The sequence below is a fragment of the Poecile atricapillus genome, chromosome 4 (genome assembly GCF_030490865.1).
Source record: "Poecile atricapillus isolate bPoeAtr1 chromosome 4, bPoeAtr1.hap1, whole genome shotgun sequence".
Taxonomy (NCBI): Eukaryota; Metazoa; Chordata; class Aves; order Passeriformes; family Paridae; genus Poecile; species Poecile atricapillus.
Genome location: NC_081252.1, coordinates 5,359,513 through 5,369,697, shown reverse-complemented (window position 1 = coordinate 5,369,697; position 10,185 = coordinate 5,359,513). Strand labels below are relative to the sequence as shown.

At 45.0% G+C, this 10,185-nt stretch overlaps 1 pseudogene; it reads left to right on the top strand.

The window, feature by feature from the left end:
* Window positions 1-2,005: 2,005 nt before the first annotated feature.
* Window positions 2,006-9,734, top strand: LOC131578660 (bifunctional heparan sulfate N-deacetylase/N-sulfotransferase 3-like; annotated as a pseudogene).
* The last annotated feature ends 451 nt before the right edge of the window (window positions 9,735-10,185 follow it).

Genomic DNA, 10,185 nt, shown 5'->3' with positions numbered 1-10,185 from the left:
TGAGGAAGAGAGATTGCTGACGGTGCAGAAGGACGTGGAACAGGTGAAGACTTGAGCTGGAAGCAAAACATGAGTGGGAAAGGGAGCATTTGTGTGTAGAGGCCGGCAGTGAGAAAGGCAGAAAGCTGAGTCCTTAGTTCACGGTGGAGTCTAGCAGTTGTCTAGATGTGTCTCTGTTTTGCCTGCAGTTCAGTAGGTTTTCCTCCTCCCTGATTTCTTGTCTGGATTTACTACTCATTTTCCTATTTTTTTGTCAAGTACTGTGTGCCAGGCAGAAATCCTGGCCAGAAGCGCAGTCAGCGGTGTCCTAAGATGTATTGCTCAAAGAACAGCTAAGACATCACTCCCAGTTCACGCTGCATTGACAGCTCAAGAGCAAAAAACCTGAAAAGTAGCACCAAGGATGATGAAAGCTGTTAATATTCCTGCCAGAAGCGCTCAGCGCTGCAGCTGGTGACGCTGAGCACCGCAGCCCTCAGCTGTGAGGTGTCTGGCACATCTCGGTGAGCAACCAAGTGCTTCCGAGGACAAGCGCTCTCCGACACGTTTCTGTCCAGGCTGGCCAGCGATAACCTAAAAACAGCTGCTCAGAGAGAAGGGTAGGAGAGAAACCGTGAGTTTGAGCTCACAGCTGAGAATTTTAGTCACTTGACTTCCACCCCATGCTTCCTAGCCTGTTCTAAGAAAAGTAGAGTCCCCAAAACAAGGCTCTGTCAGGATATTCTGCCGGTCGAGAAGCTTAATCTGGGAGAAAATCCCTTTCTGTAGAATACTGAGAGGGCAACAGGATTTCAGCTGGAGTCTCTATTCCAAGGATTAATAACCTTATACATAGTAAACCCTTTTGACGAGTTCTCTTTTCTGCTCTAAGTCTAGCTGATGGACCTTGCGCTGTTTTTTAGCTTAGAAGACAGTAAAATTTGGGGTATTCAGTGTGTCATGAGAATTAAAGGGAGAAAAAGAGGAGAAAGTAAATGACAGTATTCTTGAATTACGAGCTGTCAATTCTCCTCATGTTTGGAAAGGCAACGTTCGGGTGACTTTTCTCCTTGAAGTTTTTGCCTTGCATCAGTCACAGAAAGGAAGGTTTGGACAGACAAGCACCAGTGATGGAGTTAATCCGATGTATTGAACTGTCAGCCATTAGGTGAGCTAACAATCACTGGGCAATTGTAGGTAAATTAGCTCGATCAAGAGGGCACTTGTAAAATTTATTAATTTTATTTCCCATTTGTGGAAGCTACTGCAGTTCAGACGGGGAACCGTAACTCCCTCACCTGCAGTAATGGAGCAGCTCCATCTCCAGAGCGAGGGATGCAGGGTATCAGTGAAAAATGCAGTGGGACTAACTGTGTTTAACATAGGGTTAGGAAATTCAATCAAGAAAAGCAGCGAGGCTGCAAACACATTAACTGGCATTCTCTCAAGATTTTAACCCTACATTGTCTTGACAAAATGGAATTGACCTCACGGAATTTCCACCCTTGCCTTTAGACCGGCTCAGAAATCGGCCTAAAGCTGCTCCGAGAGCGGGGGATTGGGCGGGAGGGTGCGACTTCAACTTCCCCTCAGCGCGCCTGCAGCACGGGCTTCCTAAATTGGTTTCGGAGGAGCGGGGAAGAAAAATCCTAAATCCTACTTTATTTAAGACAGGGATTAAGAATCCCACAAGGGAGGGCGCGGCGGCCCTCGTGTGGGAGGGGGGCGCGGCAGGTGCCGTGAGGGGCGGGCCCGCGGCTCGCTGAGGGCGGGAGCAGCCTGAGGGCGGCAGCAGCCTGAGGGCCCGGGCCCGGGGCCGCCCCCGGCCCGGCCGAGCCTCGGAGGAGGGCGGGCGATGCGGGAGGAGGCGCGGCGGAGCCCCCGGCCGCCCCTGGCCGGCGAGCGCGGCTCCTCCTCCGGGAGGGCGCGGCGAGGCTGGCGGGCGGTGCTGCAGCCCCGGCGGCAGCCCCGCCGCACCTCCGCGCCCGGGGCGACTCCGCGCCCGCCGGGTGCCGGCGCCTGTCCCGGAGGAGCCTGTGCTGAGGGCACGGCCGGCAGCGGGCTCTGAGGCAGCGCGGGGGGACATGTCGGCGGAGCGCGGCTGGAGGTGAGCAGCGGGGCGGGCGGTGCCCGCGGGCCCGGCGCGGCCGAGGCGCACAAGTCGGCGCTCGCCGGCCCCCTGATCCCGGCAAAGTTGTGCCCGAGGCGGCCGCAGGCTCCCGCTCCGCTGCGGGCACCGCCCGGGCCGGGAGCGCGGCGGGACGGGGCGGCTGCCCGGCGCTGAGGCTCCCGCTGCGGAGGCAGCGTTTGCGGGGCTGTTCGCTGGTGTTTCTTGGGCTTTGGGTTGGTTTTTCTTGTTTCCCGGCGCACTCGGCATCTGCCCGGCGCGGTCCCCGCAGCAGCCCTTCAGTGGCCGGGCTTTTCCCTTTCGCTCTCCTCGCGGCGTTCTGCGCGACGCTGTTGCCCTCTGGTGTTTGTGAGAATTGGTTATGGCTCTGTTGGGGAGCAAAATTTGTCAGCCTAGTGTGGTAATTCTTCATAACTTCAGGTGGTTATAGCTGCTTGGATTCCCCAGATGCCATCAGAAATGGATGTGTGTTGCTGCTCGTTTCAGCTGTCATGTGCAACCCTCGGGAAACGGCAGAAAACTTTTCTATTATTCAATTCACTCCCTGGTGTGCTGTGCTGGATAATTGCTTCAGGGTTTGGTGTGGTGGGGGTTTCTCTTCCTAAGAAAATGGTAAGTGAAAGAAACGGGGTTTCTCTCGCTCTCAGCATCCCAGGCAGTTCTCTCTGAAGGAATGGTGCTGAACTCTGCCTTATTAACTCTTTATTCTTGGCAGCTGTAGGAGAAAAGGGAAGTAATGGTATGGGCATGGACCAGACAGTGTGCTGGACATTTATCTCAGAGACCTTGAGCAAATCATTTACTGTTTAGATAGTGAAGTTTCTGCAATTGCTGAAGAATTACAGGGTTTATCTCAGAAAAATTGTGTGATGTCAGGAGCTTAAAGCTCTTCCTGTAGAAAGTTTTGTGTGAAGGTGAAGAGTGATGTGAAGACTAAACCAAACTTCTGTGTTCTGTTGAAGTCTTCAGAGCCTTCTTTTAAACTATTTTTAAACATTGTACGTTTAATGGTTATAAATATTTTTTCTTGACAAACTGTCATGTATGGATCTCTATCCTGGATCTCTATCACTAGAGACTTTTCAAAGGTGTCTCTAGTGCTGCATTAGGCAATGCAGCATGGAGCTAAGGATGTTACAGTAGAAACTGAGAACTGCTTACCTCAAGGACTTGAAAAAGAATGAAAAGAATTTCTATCCACCAGAATTGCTGTGCTGCCTAAACCATTGCCTTTTTTTTTTTTTATTTCCTTCACAGCTATGAGAGAATATAAGCCCTTCAATATTCACACATTCCAGAGTTTGTTATGTGATATTAAAGGGTCTCAAAGACTTCCCTTGTCATGTCTCATATCACCATTTTTACAAGCTGAAAATATCTTTTTAATATGCAGTTGTAAGGTCTCATTCTCAGCCTGGATTTACTCCTTTGAGCTGTTGAATACTTCAGTCAGTAAAATAATGCTGTAAGTAGGCATGCTCAGGGTTTGGACGCTTGTTTGGTGTTTTTGTAACTGATTTAACAATCTGAGCCCTGCTGTTCACCCCAGGTTTGGTTGTGTTCAGTTGCACTTTGCTGCTTCCTACCATATCATCTCTATATCCAAAGATTTCCATTTTAGTAACGCTAAAATGACTTCAGAATGCTTCCTTTGAGGAACTTGTATTTCTTAGTGACTGGCCAGAGCAGACCTTTATGTTCAAAGCAGTTAAGCAGCATTCTAATCAGTGGAGATTTAAATGTCTGTAGTAATACACTAAACAATATGCCTCCTTTTTTTCTGCTCTTCATTTAAAACTCATCCTTTGTGTAATAAATCACCAGCATGTCACCAGCACTGTGGCACTGTCCAGGCAGGTAAAGAACAGGATGAGAATGATGGGGATTATTAGAAGAGAATTATTTAAAATATGTCCCCAGAAAAATGTGATCTACCTGAATAATACTGATGGATACTCAACCCAGAACTGGCTCTGTTTTAGTAGTTCTTGATGAAAAGGGTTTTTGTTACCCTTTAACAGGATGTTTTTACTTATAAATTTGACCCAGCTGTATTGTTTCTACTCAAGGGTCACAGTAAGCAGTTGCCCTAGCACGGGCCTGAGGTAAGACTAAACCAGAATTTTCCTACTGGGCTTTGACAAATTTGATTTGAGAACAATTCCTCACTTATTTATGGATATTTCAGTTGAGCCCATTGCTTTGGTCTTGGTATTACCACAGTGCAGAAAAGTTTCTTGTCATTTTAAAAATTGTGTTGATACTCATGACTCAACTTTAATAGATTTTTTTTTAAATTCTCTGCAGTTTTATGTGCCTGTGCAGGTACCTAGTTTCTTACTTGAGCGTCTTTTTTTACTGGATTGAGAACTGCTGTGAAGAATTTAGTAGGCTGCATTCCCTGGAAGAGTTTCCATTAAATTATCAGGGTGACGTGATTTACAGAAGTCAAGAATTTGGTCATTTATTCTTACCAATGAAACAACAAACGAAAGAAAGCTGCAAGTGGTAGGAACTCGAGGTGTGCTTCATGTCTTTGGGGTTCCTCACAGTATTTGTTCTGTCATCAGTGGCACTTTGTTAGTGAATTTAAAAACCTGAAACAGAACAAGCAGAGCCATGATAAACCCCCCAAGCCAATCCAAACTGAAGATCTCTATTCAGATGCAGCTATTTTGTGCTGGTTGCCTGCAGATGCCTGTAATTGTGACTGCCCAGCAGTGCTGTTCAGAGTGCTAAATCTTCTGCTTAAGAAGGTGATATTTCTTTATACTGCCAGCAAGATTTTCATGTGAACTAGTTCTGGGCTTCTGCAGTAGATGACAGGAGCACTGAGCCTTGCTGTCTGTGTTCATAACAAAATGCAACACTTGCTTCCGTGACTCAGCTTTCTCTTAGCAAGATCTTCTCCATAGTGAGACTGTAAGTGAAAAACCAAATTCTGAATATTCAAAGATGCTAATTTTCACCTTAAAATGAGCATTTTGGCACCTGCTACTTTGAGCAGCAGAGGTAAAGGGTTCTGGTCTGAATTTTAACATGGTGGCATGAAAATGCAAAATAGGACATCAAATGCAGGTTGTAGGAGAACAAATGCAGGTTCTTTTAAAGCAATGAAGTTCTAGATCAAAAAAAAACATGCAAATTTTATTGCTTCAAACCATGGAAAAATACCATACGGATTATTCTATAGGTAAAATTTATTGTGACATCAGCTTTGTGGAACTTTGGATTCATATAATATCTGACACCTGTTCTCAAGTGCTTTGAGGTACAGGTGGGACCACATTCCTCTGTCACTGAATTCCATGACTGTAGAAATCAAAAAGAGCTGAGACTGCTTATGCTATCTATGGGGGTTTTTTCATGGTTTTTTTCACTAGAACAATACTAACAAGCTTGAACTCTTGTGAAGACTTCCTAGACTCTTTCTGGTTTTTTCTTTAAGCCTTTTTCTTATTCTTGGATATTTTTTATTGATGTCAAAGCTATCATGACTTTTCCTTCCTTTAGTAAAGTATTGTGTTCTTTTGTAATGAAAGTGAGACTCTTCAGGTACTGTCCTCTTCTGAAATGCTGCTTCTCACACACTCACTGTAGGTACATTGAGAATTAGACCTTTTGTCTGGTTTTACTGTAGGAAATGATAGTGAGCAAGGACCATCTTCCCTGAAGCCACGTCTAGAGATGTGATAAAGGTCGCTGTCCCAATCTCCATAGGTCCCACAGTGTGTCATGTGAGGAGCATCCCAAGGATGGCGCTGTCAGGGGTGCACTGTGAGTTATTTTAGCTGTAATACAGCACTAGAGTATCCAGCAAGTTCTGTTGCTCAGGGGAAAATGCTGCTGTCCCTGGAGGAAAGGAACTGTATCTTGTCAAGGCCTTGAGACTGTTGATACTGTAAAATGCATGTTCTCTTTGAATTGTTTGTTTTCTTCTTCCTGCGTTCTTTTGAACTCCTGCCATACAAACCAGCAAGTGAAAATTACGTGAGCCTCAAGCTGATACAAGAGAGCGTGCATTTAAAACTTGTGCCTTGCTCTGTTCCGTCCTGCTTCCTGACTGTCTTCAGCAGGGACTGTGCCAAGTCTGGCTGTGTCCTGCTGCCTCAGAGAGTTCCTCATTCCTCACAGAGGAACCTCACATCTGTCTTGGCAGTTCCAGCCACTCCTCCTTGCAGCTGCCCGCTGTAGCCCCACGGGGGTGCCCGCAATTAGGAGCTGAGGATACAGTGACTGGGCTTTTCTTGAAGCAGACACGGGTTTCTGGGCTGGCTCCAGATTTTCCTCTCTATGGAATGGCATTAGGAACCGTGTCCTTGCTGCAAGTGTTTCTTGGGTTGCAACCCTTGTGTAATACCCGGTTCAAGCAGCTCTGTCTCATCGGCCCTTCCTTGCTCTGAGCTTAGGTCAGTGTCAGTTCTCACTTTTTCTGTATCTGGACCAGCCAGGTCTGTGGTTGTCAAAGACAAGTAGGTGTATGTAGAGCTTTCCTGCAGAATGCAGTCAGTGATAATTTTAGGCACTAAAATGATGTGTTTCTTGGCATTCAGGCAGCTGAGCTGGAAACCCAAGATGAAGAGAACCCTTGGTGTGTGTAATGAAAAATCATCTGTCTGGAAGCCTCTGTCTGGTGTTAACTCATTCAGGGTGGAACTTCTCTTTGTCACCTGACTTGTTCCCATATTAAATGTCTCTGTTATGCCATCCAGACTGAAATTCTTGAAGCTGGTGTGGCAAGGATCAGACATTTCAATGCTTAAGAATGTTAATTTCTTCTAAAGGTACTTCCATGTTGTTGTTTGGTCTTTCTGCATTCCTCAGGTTTTTTTTCAGACAGAAACCGAGAAGCTGGGGTTGTGTTACTTTAGTCCAGCACTGATTAGTGAGCGTGGGTGAAGGGCAGGTTTCCTGCCCAAAAGCTTTGAGCAGGACTTTGTGCAGCTGCAGGTCAGGTTCAAGGCTGGGTTCAAGTCTTCCCAGAAGAGAAGGGATTGATAAAGAGGTATCTGAGTAGACAGTGAGGAGAGTAAAATCTATGCAGACAGCAGGAATCTTGCTCTGACTCTTAACTATGAATGAGACGGCTCACGTACGCTCGCTCTTGATGCTGAATTTTGCGGTTTTGATGAATAGAATGCCTTGGAGTTTCTTTTCCTCTCCCTCATCTGATCTTTCTCGTTTAGTTTTACTTGATGCTCATCTTGGCACCGGGAAGATCTGTCTTCAGGGTTTAATTAAATTTGTGGACATGACATAGGTACTGTTAAGTACATCATATTTTAGCTTTTTTGAAAATCTGTAGCGAAAGACCAATTTGCTTACAATGTAGGAATAAAAAAAGAAACCAACCAGGACTGGAAGGATTAAGCTCTCAGTTGGGAAATGACCATGTTAATGCCCCACCTTATCCTAATCCCATTTCCAAATGGACCTGGGTGCAAACTACGCTGAAGTTAGAGTGGCCATGTTCTAGATCTTCACACACCTAATATTTTCCAAGATCTGCTTTGAAGCTTTGTTTATGACTTATGATCATTATTTTATGCTTGTCACACCATCCAGTTGTTTTACTAGGGAGTTTTGACAGCAGTTGTACTGCTGGCTTGAAAAATTATTCTTTCCTTAAATACAAGATAAAGCATAAGTATATCCTTAGGTGATCTGCCTGTTAGGTTTAACTTTTGAGTTATGACTTTCTCTTCTCCAATTTAACAGCTTGATTATTGTATTTTGTTTTTAATGCAAAGAATTGGCAAGTGCTTCTAACAGTCTGCAAGACTCCACAGTCCAGAGAAATGCTTTGTTTTCCTCTGATGTTGCAGGAAGGAGGTTTTGCTTTGAAAACATTCCTAGAGTAGATGTAATATAGAGTGCATCAGTGTATGTTTGTACAACAGTTGTGTACGTTCTTAGTTCTTGGGAAAACTAATAAAAGATAAAATTTGTTTAATCATGTTCCCCCAGCTTTTTAGGAGTAGAAGGAAGAAGTTGATAAGTTTTCTTCAGTATTTTGGTTGTTAGCAGCTGTCTACTTGGGAATTAACTTTTATCTTTAGGTGAAAATAATTTCTAAAGCACAGTAAATACTTTGCTTTTATGCCTTGCTTTTCAGTACCTCTTCCTCCTTTATTTGATCCTCTGAGCTGAGGAACCTGTGAGATTCAGAGACCTTCAAATGCACGTGGCAAGTAGTGGGAGCAGGGAAAAAAATACATTATTGCAAGACTTGGAGCTGTTGGTCTCCAACTCTCTGGCTGGCAGTGGTTTCTTTACTCCCCATTAGTTTAAGCAGGTGATACTTCACAAGGTGATGCCTCAATTAAATCTCTGATTTTCTTTTCTTCTAGACCATACCTTGGGTAAAGCTCTGTGGAAGACAGATGTGTGTGCTGCAATGGTGACATAAATATTTCAGAGGACTGGAACAAGTTGTTGAGAATCTGTGTTTGTTTTTCATGCTGCTGTTGAGAGCTATCTAAGGCAAGTAAACACCATGAGTTTTATCCTGAAACTTCACAGACATTTCCAAAGAAGAGTAATTTTGCTGGCCACTTTTTGTATGGTGAGCATAGTTATTTCTGCCTACTACTTGTATAATGGCTACAAAGAGGAGAATGAGCTTCCTGAAACCTCTTCAGAAGTGGAATGTGGTGATCCTCAACCGTTGCCATCCAAGCTGATGGAGATGAAGAGCACGAAGCCCATCGATCCCCTGAGGACAGACCTGGTAGTGCTGGTGTTTGTGGAAAGCCAGCACTCAAGCTTAGGCCAAGATATAAGAACCATTCTGGAATCCAGCAGGTTTCAGTTTCACCTTGAGATTGCATCTGGGAAAGGTGACCTCCCAGTGCTTCTAGACAAAAGCAGAGGCAAATACGCTCTCCTAGTGTATGAAAATATTCTGAAGTAGGTGAATATGGACTCTTGGAACAGAGGCCTTCTAGATAAGTACTGCCTGGAGTACGGTGTAGGTGTGATTGGATTTCACAAAGGCACTGAGAACAGCTTGCAGAGCTTTGAGTTGAAGGGTTTTCCTTTCCATGTCCACAGCAATCTGGGTGTTCAGGACTGTTGCATTAACCCTCATTCCCCACTGCTCCATGTGACTAAACCTTCTAAGCTTGAGGAAGGGCCCTTGCTTGGAAATGCCTGGGCCGTTTTCCAGGTTAATCACACAACTTATCAACCAGTGATATTTGCAAAAGTAAAGACACCAGAAAACCTTTCTCCACCTGCTGCTCTAGGTGCTCTCTATGCCACAGTAATACATGACTTGGGGCTCCACGATGGGATTCAACGAGTCCTTTTCGGCAAGAACTTGAATTTTTGGCTGCACAAGCTGATTTTCGTAGATGCCATCTCTTTCCTGTCTGGAAAGAAACTCACCCTATCCTTGGATAGGTACATTCTGGTTGACATAGATGATATCTTCGTTGGCAAGGATGGAACAAGGATGAACACCAACGATGTAGAGGTAAAGTATGTGCACAAACTGATGGTCAATGCAGCAAAGCGGTATTTTCATCTGAAAGTGAATAGTTGTTCATGGTTGGAACTGGAGGGCTCCACTCAGGAGCTGTTCATATTTAATGCACTTGTTGTGAGTCTTACAAGCAGGAGGTGAATGTGGTGAGCAGCAGTAAATGGCAGCATCAAATGTGAAGAGTGGACTGGGTTATTGGCTGTTTGAGATAGGTTTGGATGTCAGGAGCTGTTTGCAGCATTTCACCTCTCTCATCTCTGTTATATGGCACTTGCTTGCAGGGAGGGTTTGTGCTAATATTGCTCTTAAAAGCTGTCAGTAAATGACTGGACAATTTCCATTTGAATGTTTAGAGCTGTACATTCCTGAAGGTCCTTTTCCACTCTGTTGTGCTGTTCAAGTGAGGTGACAGTGGTTGGTCAGTAGCACTAACATCTTCCCATTATTTCTTCCTGTGTTTCTTGTGTGCTTTTTGTGAGGAGTGTTGTCCCAAAGCAGGAAATAGGAGATCACCTTTCTCAACTTGGTCTAGAAGCTGCAAATCTCTAACATCCTGATTGTTGCCCTGTTTGCACTAAAGAGAAGGGAGAAT